The sequence below is a fragment of the Hyperoodon ampullatus genome, assembly GCF_949752795.1.
Source record: "Hyperoodon ampullatus genome assembly, chromosome: 8".
In the NCBI taxonomy this organism is placed as follows: Eukaryota; Metazoa; Chordata; class Mammalia; order Artiodactyla; family Ziphiidae; genus Hyperoodon; species Hyperoodon ampullatus.
In genome coordinates, this window is record NC_136921.1 from 24152326 (window position 1) to 24171640 (window position 19315).

The 19315-nt window shown below is 37.9% G+C and overlaps 1 protein-coding gene across 2 annotated transcripts in view; it reads right to left on the reverse strand.

Moving 5' to 3' along the window:
* The window catches only part of SPAG16 (sperm associated antigen 16), a gene marked incomplete at both ends in the record, with an annotated part of 879991 nt that overhangs the window by 531241 nt on the left and 329435 nt on the right, over window positions 1–19315 (reverse strand). The gene's annotated exons all lie outside the window — the stretch shown is intronic.

Below are 19315 nucleotides of genomic sequence, written 5' to 3' on the forward strand. Positions count from 1 at the left end.
CATTCTGTGGGTTTGGACAAAACTATAATGATATACATCCACCATTATAATATCTTCAGAGTACTTTCATTGCCCTAAAAATCCTCTGTGCTCTTCCTATTTATCTCTCCTCATCCCTATTCCTGACAACCACTGATCTCTTTTGTCTCCATAATTTTGCCTTTTCCAGAATATCATATAGTTAGAGACATACAGTATGTAGTCGTTCAGATTGGCTTCTTTCACTTAGAATTATGCATGTAAAGTTCCTCCATATCTTTTCATGACTTGATAGCTCACATCTTTTTAGTGCTGAATAATATTCCATTGTTTTGATGTACCACAGTCTACCTGTTCACCTACTAAAGGGCATCTTGCTTGTTTCCAAGTTTTATCAATTATGAATAAAGCTGCTATAATCATCTATGTGTAGGATTTTTTGTAGGATATAAGTTTTGTAGGATATAAGTTTTCAACTCCTCTGGGAGCAATCACACCAAAGAATGTGACTTCTGAATAATTTGGTAAGAGTATGTTTTTTTTTTAAGAAACCACCAAAATGTTTTCCAAAGTGGCTGGACCATTTTTTTATTCCCACTACCAACGTATGAGAGATCCTGTTGCTCCACATCCTCACCAGTATTTGTGTTGTCAGTGATCTGAATTTTGGCCATTATAATAGGTGTGTAGTGGTATCTCATTGTTGTTTGAATTTGAAGTTCCCTGAAGACATAAAATGCGGAGCAATTTTAATGACATCCAGCTCATCAGTAATTTCTTTCATGGATGATGTCTTTGGTGTTGCATCTAAAAAGTCATCACCATGCTGAAGGTCACCTAGATTTCATGATATGTTACCTTCTAGGAGTTTTACTGTTGTACATTCTACATTTAGGTCTAGGATCAATTTTGAGTTAATATTTGTGAAGGGTGTGAAATCTGTGTTAAGATTTTTTTTTTTATCGTTCTGTTTACTGAGAACAGTTCGTGATCCATAACAGTATTTGTTGAATTGCAGTACATTCATGAAGGAGAAATGGGAAGATGATATGGATACTGCTAGTTGCCCATGTGTTCCAAGAAGAGAGACTAAATCTGATGCAACTTTGTGATCACAACAACATTTTATTTTTTCTTTTTATTTTATTTTTTTTTGCGATACGCGGGCCTCTCACTGTTGTGGCCTCTCCCATTGCGGAGCACAGGCTCCGGACGCGCAGGCTTAGCGACCATGGCTCACGGGCCCAGCCTCAGGGGTCCAGCCGCTCCGCGGCATGTGGGATCCTCCCGGACCAGGGCACGAACCCACGTCCCCTGCATCGGCAGGTGGACTCTCAACCACTGCGCCACCAGGGAAGCCCACTACAACAACATTTTAAATAACAGTTTGATTCTCTTGCTCTCATTCCCTAGCTTTTTGTTTTTTTTAAGTTATTATATACTTATTTCATGAAATTTATTTTTTGTACTTAAAATTTTTTTTTTATATTGGAGTAGAGTTGATTAACAATATTGTGTTAGTTTCAGGTGTACAGCAAAGTGATTCAGTTATACATATGTATCCATTCTTTTTCAAGTTCTTTCCCCATTTAGGTTATTACAGAATATTGAGCAGAGTTCCCTGTGCTATACAGTAGGTCGTTGTTGGTTAACTATTTTAAATATAGCAGTGTGTATATGTCAGCCCTAAACTCCCAGTATATCCCTCCCCACCACTCTTCCTCCCTGGTAACCATAAGTTCATTCTCTAAGTCTGTGAGTCTGTTTCCATTTTGTAAGTAAGTTCATTTGTATCATCTCTTTAGATTCCACATGTAAGTGATATTATATACTTGTCTTTCCCTGTCTGACTTACTTCACTTAGTATGATAATCCCTAGGTCTTTCCATGTTGCTGCAAATGACATTATTTCATTATTTTTAATGGCTGAGTAACATTCCATTGTATATATGTACCACATCTTCTTTATCCATTTGTCTGTTGATGGACATTTAGGTTGATTCCATGTCTTGGCTATTGTAAACAGTGCTGCAGTGAACACTGGTGTGCATGTATCCTTTCAAACCATGGTTTTCTCCAGATACATGACCAGGAGTGGGATTAATGGATCATACAGTAGCTCTATTTCTGATTATTTAAGGAACCTCCACACTTTTCTCCATAGTGGTTGTTGCATTCCCACCAACAGTGTAGAAGGGTTCCTTTTTTTCCACACCCTCTCCAGCATTTACTGTTTGTAGACATTTTGATGATGTCCATTCTGAATGGTGTGGGGTGATATCTCATTGTAGTTTTGATGTGCATTTCTCTAATAGTGACGTTGAGCATCTCTTCATGTGCCTCTTGGCCATCTGTATGTCTTCGAAGAAATGTCTATTCAGGTCTTATGCCCATTCTTTGATTGGGTTGTTTTTTTGATATTGAACCGCATGAGCTGTTTGTAAATTTTGGAGATTAATCCCTTGTAGGTCACATCATTTGCAAATATTTTCTCCCATTCTGTGGATTGTCCTTTTGTTTTGTTTATAGTTTCCTTTGCTGTGAAAAGGCTTTTGAGTTTAATTAGGTCCCATTTGTTTATTTTATTTTATTTACAAATATTTGTTGAATAGCCATAACAGACAAAGAATAGTGGCTAAGAGGATTAAGCCCAGAATGAGAGAACGCTTGTGGAAAAGGAAAAAGACATCAAGAGATATTTCTAAATTAGCCTCTTCAGAGCAAGAAGATGTGAGAGGAGTGATCACTGCTTGGGAAGATAACAAAAATTACAAGATAAGGGAGAAGGCAGAACTACTAAACTACCATTGCATGCCTGGAAAGATCAGAACAGACCTCACAGGTGAGAAGATAGTAAGTTTTTTTTAACATGTTTATTGGAGTATAGTTGCTTTACAATGGTGTGTTACTTTCTGCTGTATAACAAAGTGGATCAGCTATACATATATCTCCATTTGTTTGTTTTTGTTTTTATTTCCATTACTCCAGGAGACAGGCAAGAAAGATATTGCTGCAGTTTATGACAAAGAGTGTTCTTCCTATATTTTCCTCTAAGAGTTTTATAGTATCTGGTCTTATATTTAGGTCTTTAATCCACTTTGAGTTTATTTTTGTGTATGGTATTAAAGAATTGTTCTAATATCTTTTGTTACATGTAGCTGTCCAGTTTTCTCAGCATTTTTATTGAAGAGACTATCTTTTCTCCATTGTATAGTCTTGCCTTCTCTGTCGTAGATTGACCATAGGTGAGTGCATTTATTTCTGGGCTTCCTATCCTGTTCCATTCATCTATATTTCTGTTTCTTGTGCCAGAACCATACTGTTTTGATGACTGTAGATTTGTAGCATAATCTGAAGTCAGGGAGCCTGACTCCTCCAGCTCCATTTTTCTTTATCAAGATTGCTTTGGCTATTCGGGGTCTTTTGTGTCTCCATATAAATTTACAATATTTTTGTTCTAGTTCTGTGAAAAATGCCAATGATAATTCAATAGGGATTGGATTGAATCTGTAGATTGCCTTGGATAGTATAGTCACTTTGACAATATTGATTCTTCCAATCCAAGAACATGGTATATCTTTTACATTTCTTTGTGTCATCTTTGATTTCTTTCATTAACATCTTATAGTTTTCATAGTACAGGTCTTTGCCTCCTTAGGTAGGTTTATCCATAGGTATTTTATTTTATTTTATTTTTTTTGATGTGATGGTAAATGGGATTGCCTCTTTAATTTCTCTTTCTGATCTTTTGTTGTTAGTGTATAGAAATGCAACAGATCTCTGTGTGTTAATTTTGTATCCTGCACCTTTACCAAATTCATTAATGAGCTCTAGTAGTTTTCTGGTAGCATCTTTAGGATCTTCTATGCATAGTACCATGTCATCTGCAAACAGTGACAGTTTCACTTCTTCTTTTCCAATTTTGATTCATTTTATTTATTTTTCATATCTGATTGCCATGGCTAGCACTTCCAGAACTATGTTGAATAAAAGTGGAAAGAATGGACATCCTTGTATTGTTCCTGATCTTAAAGGAAATGCTTTTAGCTTTTCCCCATTGAGTATGATGCTAGCTGTAGGTTTGTTATATTTGGCCTTTATTATGTTATGCTCCCTCTATCCCACTTTATGGAGAGATTTTATCATAAATGGGTATTGAATTTTGTGAAAAGCTTTTTCTGCATCTATTGAGATGGCATTCGCTCCATGCTGACATGAGTTTTCCTCCCCATGCTTACTTATTTTCATTTTATCATTTTAGTCAGTATGATGAGAGGGAGACAAATATTGAAGGTTGGTGCTCATATCACTATCTTTTCCAAAGGACTTAACATTGACCTCTTGAAAAGCAATTTGGCCCTCTACATATGTTTGGATGGGACTCACCTCTTTTTGGTAGTGCCTTGCTGTTCCTTTCAGGTTTTTACTCCCAATAAATCCTTCAAATTTCACAAGATATCAATCTTTGTTTACAGCTTCTTTGTTACAGAACCTTCACACATCTGACTGAACCTCTACCCTAGATTTTTATATTCCTGGAATCAAATGTTTAAACTTCAAAATATTGATTATATTGATTATTTTACCACTCATATCTCTTATTCAAGAGAAATTATTGGAAATAGTTTACAATTATAAATTATCTTACAGCTACAACTCTGATTTAACAAGATATGAAATTTAAGGCTGATATTAAATTTAATTTGGGAGTAAACATGATGATGATTTTTCACTGTAAGTAAAGTCATTTTATAAAATCTTAATCATTAATAAAGAGAAATAAAGATAAGATAAATCTTAATTTTCCAAAAGAATTCATAGTAATGTTGCCCTAAAAAGCAGCAAGATCCTCCAAATGCATTTGAAATTCAAATATATTAACATAAATTCCCACTATACTTAACATTTTAAGGAATATGCAGATATATGAAATGAGTACACACTGTAACATGGTGTCAAAACAAATTATTCCATGAAAAATATGTCAGAAAATGCTCCCTTAAATAATAAATGTCTGGAATATTCCCACAGGTAAATCAATAAAGATGTGTTTATAATGAATTCCTGATAAACTTGTGGTTATATGTAAAATTAAATTAAAAAATAAATGGTACTTAGAGAAGAAAAATTTGAAAAAATAAAGTACTAAATCTGCATTCACTACTTTATTTAACCAATATTTATTCTGTAAATGAAATGTTGCTATACAAAGGACACATTTTTAATTCTGAAGTGTACGAAAGCAATGAAACTTACTATAAAACAAGCAGCTATAAAATTAACTTGCTGGAGAATAAATCACAGGGAGGCAACTTAACCAAACCATCTTTTCCTACTGAGATTACAAAAAAAAAAAAAAAAAAAAAAAAAAAAAAAAAAAAAAAGATATCAATAAGTTGAAATCAGAACTCTTATTATTTGGCATAAATTGCTACTAGGACTAATTAGATAAGCAAATGGTATATATTCAAATACAAATAAGAACTGACTTTTCTGTAATGAGCAGAATATGATACATTACATTGCAGTAACAAACAATCCCCAAATCACAGTGGTTTAAATCAACAAAAGTTTACTTCTTGTTCATTCTGTAAATGCATCAAGACCAATGTGGACAGAGAAACCATTCTCTGTAAAAAGGTTAATTGTGGTGTCAGAGGGAAAATGAACTCCAGAGAACTACCCATGCTCAATGAATTCTGACCAGAAGCGGCACATGCCAAAAACTATAATCCAACCAAATGCCTAGAAATGGAGAGTTGGAAATAATTGGTGAATAGTATTATAAGTGCCATATTTTTCATAGAGTACATTTTTAAATGTGTCAAAATAATAATAAGTAGTAAACTAATACCAAAAATCAAGTGAGGAAAATTTTAAAGTTTTAAGATCAACGTTTTATGGGATCTCTATGTTGTGATTATTAAAGTTCTGATATATAGCCCATGCCTTCTAATTTAAAAAACTCTATCATAGGGCTTCCCTGGTGGTGCAGTGGTTAAGAATCCGCCTGCCAGGACAGGAATAAAGACGGAGACGTAGAGAATGGATTTGAGGACACGGAGAGGGGGAAGGGTAAGCTGGGACGAAGTGAGAGAGTGGCATGGACATATATACACTACCAAATGTAAAATAGATAGCTAGTGGGAAGCAGCCGCATAATACAGGGAGATCAGCTTGGTGCTTTGTGACCACCTAGAAGGGTGGGATAGGGAGGGTGGGAAGGAGATGCAAGAGGGAGGAGATATGAGGATATATGTATATGTATAGCTGATCCACTTTGTTATACATTAGAAACTAACACACCACTGTAAAGCAATTATACTCCACTAAGATGTTAAAAAGAAAAAAAAGAAAAGAATCCGCCTGCCAATGCAGGGGACATGGGCTTGAGTCCTGGTCCAGGAAGAGGCCACATGCCGTGGAGCAACTAAGCCTACGCGCCTAGAGCCTGGGCTTCACAACAAGAGAAGCCACCGCAATGAGAAGCCTGTGCACCACAACAAAGAGTAGCCCCAGCTGCACTGTACCCAGTACAGTAATAGAGAATTATAGCTGAAAGAGCTACGAAACACAGACTGACTCTGAAGAGACATATTTAGAAAAGTCCAAAGTCAAAAAGACCAAAAAAAATAGACATGAGGAATTTGAAGCCTCTGGAACCCGTGGCCACATCAGGCATTAAACAGTTCAACATCCAGATAGAATAATATAAATATACCCACTAAAGACCTAGTTACCTTAGTTCTTATATATGGCTTTCAACAATAACAACAACAAAATCATAAGGCATTCTAAAAGGCAAGAAATAAACACGGTAGAAAGAGATAAAGCAATCATCAGAACAAGACAGATATGACACACATGTTGGAATTATTGGACAGGGAACTTAACTATGTTTAATATTTAAGGGTTCTAGTGGAAAAGTTAGACAATAAGCAAGAACAGATGGAGAATGTAAGCAGAGAGATGAAAATACTAAGAAACAATAGAAATCAAAATTTTGTAACAGAAATGAAGAATGTCTTTGATGGGCCCATCAGTAGACAGCATAGCAACAAAAAGAATCAGTGAGCTTGAACATATGTCAGTAGAAACTTCCCAGCCTGAAATGCAAAGAGAGAAAAGAATGGGAAAAGATAAATAGACATAATAAAACACTGAATAAATATGAGACAGTCAAAAGGTGTAACTCATTGGAATTCCAGAAGGAGAAGAGAGAGAGAACAGAGCAGGAAAATATTCAAATTAATGACTTAGAACTTCCCAAAATTTCATGACAAACATCTAACCAAAATCTAGGAAGCTCAGTGAATACCAAACAGGATAAATACATCCTATTTAAACTGCAGAAAACCAAAGACAAAAGTCTTGAAAGAAGCCAGAGGGGAAAACTGCCTTACTTGTAGAGGAACAATGATAAGAATTACAATAGATTTCTTGTAATAAACCACACAAGCAAGAAGAAAGTAGAGTGAAATATTGAAAATGCTGAGAGAAAATGCTACCAATCTGTTTTTATATTCAGCAAAATTATCCTTCAAAAGTGAAGGGGAAAAATAAAGTGAAAATGATAGAATGAAAACAGCTAAGCCATTCCAACCACTTGGCATTATGCTCAACAGAGGGCAGGCAGATGCTCTCGCAGTGGAAACATGTTGCTCATTGCTCTATATTTGCATTTTGATTCCTAACTTCTACTTTACCCAATCTAAAATTCTTATATGTTTTATAAACTTTAGCATCAACCATAGCCACTACCATTTTCTCCTTAGCTGGGTCTTTCCCTCATTGATGTTAAGCCCCAAGTCTTTCATATAAGTAATGAGACTGCTCATGGTTAACTGATAGCACCTGACATAATGGATAAGATTAATCAACTGTGAATGAGTCATTCAGGCCATTGGGCATTCCCAGGTAACCCAGTGTAATCACAGGAAACCACAAAAAGAAAGTGACTATGACTAAATTAAAATCAAATCATTGGTTCTCTGTCCAATTTGTAACAAGACAGTTTGAAGTGAAAAATTTGCTCAATTTGTGTAGCTTAGAAAGAGGCATCCTCTCAGCCCAGTAATGGAGAGCTGACCTAGACACTCAATACAACTGACATGCTCACTGAAGAGCTGAGGGCTTATGTGCATCAGTTCTCATCAAGGCCGAAAGAGAATACCCTCCACAACATACGTATTGTTTTTCTCTCTGATTCAATGTGTTCATTAAACAAACATTAAACTCTTTACTTGGCATTCTCAAATATTCCTATATTGGAAAGAAGGTGTCATGAATGGGGGTCACAAACATAGTGGTCCCAGACTATTTTAAATTAATACTTTAGGAGTCCTGTTTACATACAACTCTATGTTATGAGTTGACAGGTAGAATTTTGGCTTTGCAGATCTATTTTCACCAGTTCCAGGGTGTAAAAGCCTGAGGCCCAGCCCAGTGGCCATTGTCAAGATGATACTACACTGTAGGACTCCTTGATGGTCAGACATGCAGCCTCCTCATGGTAAAAACTCTGCATCTCCATGTGCTCTGCTCTTTCTAAGTTACAGAAACAGTTATAATAACATTCTTTTATACTTACAGTGCTCACATGTACAATATTTTATTTGACTTGTATAACCCTGTAAGGATAGCAGTCTAAGCAGTAACAGGTTCATTTCAGAATCAAGGATAGTATTTCAAAGGGAGTTAAAAACTCACCCAAAGTCACACAGGAAGTATGGGTCAAAGACCAAAGTCTTGTCTTCTAAACAATAATTCATTTCTCTTCCCAAAGGATATTCTATGGAATACTATTTACGTGATACTGTCTGTTAAAAAATTTCTGAAGAATTCCTTTAGACAACTGCCTATTACATTTATCTTTAGGCAATAAAAAACAAAAACAGAACAAACAAAAAATCCTATGCTTAATAAAAGTTCTAAGAAATCTTCTGTAAAGACGTCCAGCATTTTCTAATCATATTTGATCTGAACAATTTTTTTCATAAAGCATCTTTTAATATTGCTTCTCCTCCACCAAAAATAGAAAAACAAGAGCTTGGGAAATTCTTCGCATCATCTTGCATTATGTCCACTGCCACCACTTTGGAGCAGGCTGCCATCATCTCTCTCTTGGACAAAATCAACTTCCCAACTAGTTCCCTGTTTCTGCCTCTCTTCCCTATAGCAAAGACTATAATTGTTCTCCAAAACCCACTTCCTTCTCCTCCTGAACATGGATTTAGACAGCATTTCCTAGCCTACTTTGCTGTTAGATACATCCATGTGATGGAGTTCTGGCCAGTGAACTATTGTTGGAAATAATATGCACTGCTTCTCAGAGGCTCTCCTTCTCTCCTCCTCTGACTGGCTGAGGAGTAGAAGGAGGTAGCAGACACCCTTGGGCTGGGGCTCTGAGGGAGCCACAAGATACACAACCCTGAATCCCTTATTGGCTACTTGGATCAGAGCTCTTCTCTGCCAAACACTCATATTCACTTAGTTCTATGAACAAAATAAATAAATAAATAAATAAACTGCTATTATGTTAAGCCATTGTGACTTGAAGGTGATTTATTTTTTAACAACCATTTGCCTAATCTGACTAATATACTCCATTTCTAACATGTTAGCCAGATTGACAGTACTAAAATATAAGTCAGTTAATGTCCTTCCTTTGCTCTGAATCTTCCAGTGGTTTCCCAAACGACTTATACAATATTAAGAACCAAACACCTTAGAATGGCTCACGGGGGCTTATATGATCAGACCATTGCTACCTCTCTTACCACATCTCCACTACTCCTTTTCACATGTATTCCTCTCCACGTGGTGCTGAGTTAATTACTGTGCAGAAACATTTCTATGTTAGGGTCTTTGTATCCACTGTTCTCTCTGCTTGATAGACTCTTACAGTAGATACTGGCATGGCTCACTCTGTCACCCCCTTTCTGCTTTTACTGAATCACCTTGAAGAGTTTTTCCCTGACTACCTCATTTAAAATAGCTATTCCCCCAAACCCACCTCACCATGTCCTGTCACATTCCCTTGATGTATATATTTTTTCTCCATAGCACTTGTTAACATCTATATTATTTTTTTAAACTTTTTTTCTAACTGCCATTTTCTTCTCTAGAATTAATCTCCATGAAGGCAGGTGTTTTTGTTGTTTGTTTCTTGGTTGTTGTTTTTTTTTTACTGTATATTTAAGTCACTGTTCAATCTATTGCCTGACATAAGTGACTGAATGAATCAGTGAATGAAATTTGCTAGAAAACTGACATGTCTACATCATGAAATCTAATGACTTATTTTCTCTTGGCATGTGTGTCAAGGACATTTATTTTAAATTTTAGTGTATGTTCATTATATCCTGAGAAGTTTTGGATAGTGACTTTATAATGTTAGATTAATATCAAAACAACCATAAAGACTATGATTGATATCAAGATGGAATGCATGAAAATGTCCATAAATCTTTTCTAAAGATAAAATTCTACCTTGACTATATGTTCAAAATTAAACTTGCAGAGCAGGAAGTCTAGTGCATGTATATATTATCAACTATCTTTTGAGAATCCTTAAACTGAAAGTAGTGAGTTTGAACAAAACAGTCAGGCATTTGCCTCTGACACTCAGACTCCTCATTTCCCCATAAAGAGCTCCACCTCTGTTAGAGTCATCAGCTCCACCAGCAGCACATTTTAAAGCAACCCTTATGAGTGTGATCACACCAGTAAAACCAGTAGTTTCCCTACTCAACTTGATATGAGTAGTGTCATGTCATGGTATCTTGACATCCTTGATATTGCTGCTTCTACTGTTTAGTTCCTGAAACTTTCAAAGTGAATGCCAAATGCCAATTAGTGACCAGTGTAGCGTGATGCCTGTAAGGAGCACATTTCTGATGGAACCTGCCAAGATACTAATATTGCCCAGTCATTGATTGCAAAGGATTTCAGCAACTAAAAGTCTTAGGTTTTTTGCTTTGCTTTGTTTTGCTTTTTCCAAAGGAAAGATTGGCAACTAACAATCTCCAACTGTAGTCCCACAGCTAAAAACATAGTCAGTAAATGATATTTTGGATAGGAAAGGCTGTGTTCAGTTATCCTTGCCTATAGCAATTCTAACTAAGACAAAGAAAGGTGGCTAATGAAGGCTTAGTAAGCCAGCTTCCACTGTGGGGGACTGGACCATGACCTTGCTGGAGAACCTCTGCAGTACAGGCCACATCTCTCAAAGACATCCAACCTTAGGGGTGAGGGAAGTGGAGTATGTATACACTGACTACTACCAGTCACTGACTGTGGGTTGTTCTTCACAGGCTTTAATGCCACATCACTTCTTGACTGCCATAGGGGTGGCCAAAGTGGACTTCATCAGTGAAAGGAAACTTTCAAGGATTATTTAGAATATAGAAACATTTAAAATGCCATCATGTTGGCAGTTGGGAATCAGACTGACATGCACTGGAGGGGTAAGTGTGGGCGTACATGAGCAGAGCACTGACTGCATATGCTTCAGAAGGTGAAAGTGTTTAAGAAGAGAAATCTCCTGACATGACCTCTTGGTGAAGGATGCGGTGGAAGCACATTCTAGGAAGATGAAATTAAGAATATGATTTTTTTCACTGAGGACAGAGTCTGGGGGTAGTAAGAGATCAGATAAGAAAAGCACAGGGGAACTGAATAAGGAAGGGCAGGGATTTTTGTTTGTTTTTGTTTGTTTGCAGTTGTTTTATGCACATCTATATCTCCAAGGCTAGAAATAACACAAAGTATTATGTTCAATGCACATTTGTTAATGGAATGAATGAACTATTAGATTTTTCTCATTTCCAAATTTTCTCATATTCCCCAAACTTGCTTTTTTCCAATAAAACTATCTGGCTTACTGCCTTTTGGATGATGTCATACCTTCTCACTTATCAATTAAATTCAGATTATCTCTTTTTTTTATGACTGATTCACTCTGCAAATAATGCTATTTATTTAATTTTACCACTTTCAGTTTCATCTCCTTCACTAGAAGTTGTAGAGGAAACTCTTGTCTTACCTTTATTCTATTCTTAAAGTTGCCAGTTTCTTACATTTCTTTCTTTAAAAATACCTTTGGGTTTCACTCCTTCCTCCCCATTGTCATTGTTACTACTGTAAGGCTCGACTCACCATCTCATGCCTTCTGACTGGTCAATCTATCCCCATTTACTCACCCCTAAACTTTTCTATAATGTCTGGCTAGGCTCTTCTTCTCCAAGATAAAAGTTTTCTTATATTATTTCTGCTCATAACAAACAATAATAATTATTTGGATTAATGTCAGAAGCTATACTATGTCTATTCCCACTCCTGTATGTACTTTTCTACCCTAGTCTGTAGGAATTGAGTGGGTCTGGGGAAGAGGATGTTAAAACAGTGGCTTGTGATTTATTTCTCTCTGATTACCAAGAGACACACTCAGGGAAAGAAAGTGACCTCCTGCATTATCTTTCTTGTAAACATGCTCATAAGGCACTTTCTGGTAAATAAACTAATAACATTTACTAGGAAGAGAGTTCTTATCTATAAAGTACTCTCAGTAGGATGTCCATGGTTGGTTAGCTTATGGTAGACAAATCTAGAATCTGTGAGTTTTTGAAACACAGTTCCCTGGAAAATGCCACATGAGGCCTATAACAATCTGGCTATAAAATACAGATGTTTCATAACCTAAAAATCTCTGCTAGATGAGGTGATTTGCAAAACTTTCTGAAAATTTCTTCTATTACTCCAGGTTGGAAGGCATGCCTGATACAAAAAATAAAGACCTGAGGAGCCACTTGGAATGTCCTAGATCTCACCCCCGCCCACCCACCCCCGCCTTTTTTCCGTCCATGTTTCTTGATTGCTTGTTTCCTTGAAACAATTGGCAATATATAACACTAGGTAAACTTATTTTATGCTTCTGATTTGACAATCTGATCCTCTGTGCTAGCTCAGGGCATAATGAGAACAACGATCTTTCCCTTAAATTTCAGTAGTAAATGAAATATAGACAGAAGAGTGTGAAAGAAAGAGTAGCTTGGATTATAGAACATGACTTATGCACACATAAGGGCTTCCTAATACCTTCCCCCGGAGTTAGTATCTAAATCCTACTGAATGACTAAACTGGATAGCCATAGGCCATCTCTGCAAGGGCAGGCTCCTTACTGACTAAGAGAGAATAGTCCAGAAGGGTTATCTGATTATAAAATTAAAAGCAAAAAAAATCTCAAATTACCAATCAAATAATTCACTCTTCATCCAAAGAAGAAGAGAAAATGAGGGGTAGGGGAAAAGACCAGGAATGTTACTCTTTTCAAAATCCTTCCAAATGGAAGGCCCCATCCCAAGAGGGTCAGCTGTGCTAGTTAATTTGAAAGCTCCCCTTTCCCAGTTCAAGACTTGAGAAAAAGTTTACAGAAGGCACCCTATTCAGAAGAATTTAGTTCAAAGTTAAAGTTAGTTTTGTTGCTTTTAGTAGATTAATACTGGAACAGTACCTCAGTCATTGGTTCCTTATAAATCTCTCATTTGACAAATGAGAAAATATGGTTCAAGAAACGTATAGTCAGTTGCTCAAACTAGCACAGACTTTAACTTCAGGTTTTCTGATCCTTATTTCCATGCTCTTCTAAAAAAGAAAAAGAGATGCTATCTTCTAAGTGGTTGTTTTTTGTTTTCATACTACATCCACTTGAACCTCAAGGATCCTTCAAATCTGAGCTTGTCTCATTTATCATCCCTATAATTACTCCTGTCTTCTCCCATTTTTGAATTCTTACTTTGTATTTTCACAAAATTTAAACAATAATTAATTTCTAATTATTTGTGTGTGATTTTTTTTTCTTGAGGGCAAAGGGCATTCCTTATACTTCTACAGTGATTCTCACTTCAGTTACTGAAATTTCAGTTATGTTTAGAAAGAAGGAGCCGGAGGAAGATGGCGGAAGAGTAAGACGCGGAGATCACCTTCCTCCCCACAGATACATCAGAAATTCATCTACACGTGGAACAACTCCAACAGAACACCTACTGAACGCTGACAGAAGACCTCAGACCCCCCAAAAGGCAAGAAACTCCCCACATACCTGGGTAGGTCAAAAGAAAAAAAGAATAAACAGAGACAATAGGATATGGACGGGACCTGCACCAGTGGGAGGGAGCCGTGAAGGAGGGAAGGTTTCTACACACTACAAGCCCCTTCGAGGGCGGAGACTGCAGGTGGCGGAGGGGGAAGGCTTCGGAGTAGCGGAGGAGAGCACAGCAACAGGGGTGTGGAGGGCAAAGCAGAGAGATTTTGGCACAGAGGATCGGTGCCCTCAGGCACACACCAGCCCGAGAGACTTGTCTGCTCGGCCGCCAGGGCGGGCGGGGCTGGGAGCTGAGGCTCGGGTATCGGCTTTCACTCGGAGCGCAGGGAGAGGTCTGGGGCTGGCGGCAGGAAGAGACCCTGAAGGGGTTAGTTCTAGCCCGGAGGGAGTCCGGGGAAAGGGTCTGGAGCTACCGGAGAGGCAAGAGACTTTTTTCCCTTTTGTTGCCTGGTGCGCGAGGAGAGGGCATTCCCCTCCCTGCCCTCTGCCTGAGTGAGCCAGAGCCCCCGAATCAGCGGCTCCTTTAAACCCGCCCTGTCTGAGCGAAGAACGGACGCCCTCCGGCGACCTACGCGCAGAGGCGGGGCCAGGTCCAAGGCTGAGACCCGGGAGCTGTGAGAGCAGAGACAGGGAAATCTCTCTGTGCAGCCTCCGAGGCAGCGGATTAAAGCTCCACGGTCCATTTGATGTGCCCTGCGTCTGTGGAGTGCATGAATGGACAGCGAATCATCCCAAATTGAGGAAGTGGACCTTGAGGACAAGATTTAAGACTTTCCCCTCCCTTTTTTTTCCTCTTTTTACAACGAATTATCTCAAATTAAGGAGGTGGACTTAGCAAGATTTCAGACTTTTCGCCCTTTTCCTCTTTTTACAACGAATTATCCCAAATCGAGGAGGTGGACTTGGAGAGCAAGATTTTTGATTTTTCCCCCTGCTCTCTTTTTGTGAATGTGTATGTGTAATCTTCTGTGTAAGATTCTCTCTGTATAGCTTTGCTTCCACCATATGTCCCAGGGTTCTTTCGGTCCGTGTTTTTTTTCAATAATTACTTTTTAATTTTAATAACGCTACTATATTTCATACTTTATTCTATTTTACTTTACCTGCTCTTTCTTTTTTTCCTCCCTTCCCTTCCTCCCTCCCTCCCTCCGCTCCTCCTTTCCTTCTTTCTTTTTCTTTCCTCCATCCCTCCCTCCCTCCCACCCTTCTTCTTTCCACTTTCTTTTTCTTTCCTTCCTCCCTCCGTCCCTCCCTTCTGTCTTTCTTTCTTTCTTTCCTTCCTCCCTCCCTTCTGTCTTTCTTTCTTTCTTTCCTTCCTCCCTCCCTCCCTCTCTTCTTCCATTCACTCTTCCTTTTGCTTTCATTCCTCCCTCCCTCCCTCCTTTCTTTCCTTTCTTTCCATCCTTCCTCCCTCCCTCCTTTCTTTCTTTCTTCCTTCCTTCCTTACTTCCCTTCTTCCTTTCTTTCAATCTCTCTTTCTTTCTTCTACTAATTATTTCTTTCTACTTTTTCTCACTGTTATTCTGAGCCGGGTGGATGAAAGGCTCTTGGTGCTGCAGCCAGGAGTTAGTGCTGTGCCTCTGAAGTGGGAGAGCCAACTTCAGGACACGGGTCCACAAGAGACCTCCCAGCTCCACATAATATCAAGCAGCGAAAATCTCCCAGGGATCTCCATCTCAACACCAGCACCCAGCTTCAGTCAACGACCAGCAAGCTACAGTGCTGGTCACCCTATGCCAAGCAACTAGCAAGGCAGGAACACAACCCCACCCATTAGCAGAGAGGATACCTAAAAACATAATAAGGCCACAGGCACCCCAAAACACACCACCAGACGTGGACCTGTCCACCAGAAAGACAAGATCGAGCTTCAACCACCAGAACACAGGCATTAGTCCCCCCCACCAGGAAGCCTACACAACCTACTGAAACAACCTTAGCCACGGGGGACAGACACCAAAAACAACGGGAACTACGAATCTGCAGCCTGCAAAAAGGAGACCCCAAACACAGTAACATAAGCAAAATGAGAAAGCAGAAAAACACACAGCAGGTGAAGGAGCAAGATAAAAACCCACCAGACCTAACAAATGAAGAGGTAATAGGCAGTCTACCTGAAAAAGAATTCAGAATAATGATAGTAAAGCTGATCCAAGATTCTATTTCCCAGATCCATAATCTTGGAAATAGAATAGACAATATGCAAGAAACAGTTAACAAGGACCTAGAAGAACTAAAGATGAATCAAGCATCGATTAAAAACACAATAAATGAAATGAAAAATACTCTAGATGGGATCAATAGCAGAATAACTGAGGCAGAAGAACGGATAAGTGAGGTGGAAGATAAAATAGTGGAAATAACTGATGCAGAGCAAAATAAAGAAAAAAGAATGAAAAGAACAGAGGACAGTCTCAGAGACCTCTGGGACAACATTAAATGCACCAACATTCGAATTATAGGGGTTCCAGAAGAAGAAGAGAAAAAGAAAGGGACTGAGAAAATATTTGAAGAGATTATAGTTGAAAACGTCCCTAATATGGGAAAGGAAATAGTTAATCAAGTCCAGGAGGCACAGAGAGTCCCATACAGAATAAATCCAAGAAGAAATACGCCAAGACACATATTAATCAAACTGTCAAAAATTAAACACAAAGAAATCATATTAAAAGCAGCAAGGGAAAAACAACAAATAACACACAAGGGAATCCCCATCAGGTTAACAGCTGATCTCTCAGCAGAAACTCTACAAGCCAGAAGGGAGTGGCAGGACATAATGAAAGTGATGAAGGAGAGAAACCTGGAACCAAGATTACTCTACCCAGCAAGGATCTCATTCAGATTTGATGGAGAAATTAAAACCTTTACAGACAAGCATAAGCTGAGAGAGTTCAGCACCACCAAACCAGCTTTACAACAAATGCTAAAGGAACTTCTCTAGGCAAGAAACACAACAGAAGGACTATACCTACAATAACGAACCCAAAGCCATTAAGGAAATGGGAATAGGAACATACATATCAATAATTACCTTAAATGTAAATGGACTAAATGCTCCCACCAAAAGACACAGAGTGGCTGAATGGATACAAAAACAAGACCCATATATATGCTGTCTACAAGAGACCCACTTCAGACCTAGAGACACATACAGATTGAAAGTAAGGGGATGGAAAAAGATATTCCATGCAAATGGAAATCAAAAGAAAGCTGGAGTAGCAATTCTTATATCAGACAAAATAGACTTTAAAATAAAGACTATTAGAAGAGACAAAGAAGGACACTACATAATGATAAAGGGATCGATCCAAGAAGAAGATATAACAATTGTAAATATTTATGCACCCAACATAGGAGCACCTCAATACATAAGGCAAATACTAACAGCCATAAAAGGAGAAATCGACAGTAACACAATCATAGTAGGGGACTTTAACACCCCACTTTCACCAATGGACAGATCATCCAAAATGAAAATAAATAAGGAAACACAAGCTTTAAATGATACATTAAACAAGATGGACTTAGTTGATATTTATAGGACATTCCATCCAAAAACAACAGAATACACATTTTTCTCAAGTGCTCATGGAACATTCTCCAGGATAGATCATATCTTGGGTCACAAATCAAGCCTTGGTAAATTTAAGAAAATTGAAATTGTATCAAGTATCTTTTCTGACCACAATGCTATGAGACTAGACATCAATTACAGGAAAAGATCTGTAAAAAATACAAACACATGGAGGCTAAACAATACACTACTCAATAATGAAGTGATCACTGAAGAAATCAAAGAGGAAATTAAGAAATACTTAGAAACAAATGACAATGGAGACACGACGACCCAAAACCTATGGGACGCAGCAAAAGCAGTTCTAAGGGGGAAGTTTATAGCAATACAATCCCACCTTAAGAAACAGGAAACATTTCGAGTAAACAACCTGACCCTGCACCTAAAGCAATTAGAGAAAGAAGAACAAAAAACCCCCAAAGTTAGCAGAAGGAAAGAAATCATAAAGATCAGATCAGAAATAAATGAAAAAGAAATGAAGGAAACGATAGCAAAGATCAACCAAACTAAAAGCTGGTTCTTTGAGAAGATAAACAAAATTGACAAACCATTAGCCAGACTCATCAAGAAAAGAAGGGAGAAGACTCAAATCAGTAGAATTAGAAATGAAAAAGGAGAAGTAACAACTGACACTGCAGAAATACAAAAGATCATGAGAGATTACTATAAGCAACTCTATGCCAATAAAATGGACAACCTGGAAGAAATGGACAAATTCTTAGAAATGCACAACCTACCAAGACTGACTCAGGAAGAAATAGAAAATATGAATAGACCAATCACAAGCACTGAAATTGAAACTGTGATTAAAAATCTTCCATCAAACAAAATCCCAGGACCAGATGGCTTCACAGGCGAATTCTATCAAACATTTAGAGAAGAGCTAACACCCATCCTTCTCAAACTCTTCCAAACAATATCAGAGGAAGGAACACTCCCAAACTCATTCTACGAGGCCACCATCACCTTGATACCAAAACCAGGCAAGGATGTCACAAAGAAAGAAAACTACAGGCCAATATCACTGATGAACATAGATGCAAAAATCCTCAACAAAATACTAGCAAACAGAATCCAACAGCACATTAAAAGGATCATACACCATGATCAAGTGGGGTTTATTCCAGGAATGCTAGGATTCTTCAATATACGCAAATCAATCAATGTGATACACCATATTAACAAGTTGAAGGAGAAAAACCATATGATCATCTCAATAGATGCAGAGAAAGCTTTCGACAAAATTCAACACCCATTTATGATAAAAACCCTGCAGAAAGTAGGCATAGAGGGAACTTTCCTCAACATAATAAAGGCCATATATGACAAACCCACAGCCAACATTGTCCTCAATGGTGAAAAACTGAAACCATTTCCACTAAGATCAGGAACAAGACAAGGCTGCCCACTCTCACCACTCTTATTCAACCTAGTTTTGGAAGTTTTAGCCACAGCAATCAGAGAAGAAAAGGAAATAAAAGGAATCCAAATTGGAAAAGAAGAAGTAAAGCTGTCACTGTTTGCAGATGACATGATACTATACATAGAGAATCCTAAAGATGCTACCGAAAAACTACTAGAGCTAATCAATGAATTTGGTAAAGTAGCAGGATACAAAATTAATGCACAGAAATCTCTGGTATTCCTGTACACTAAT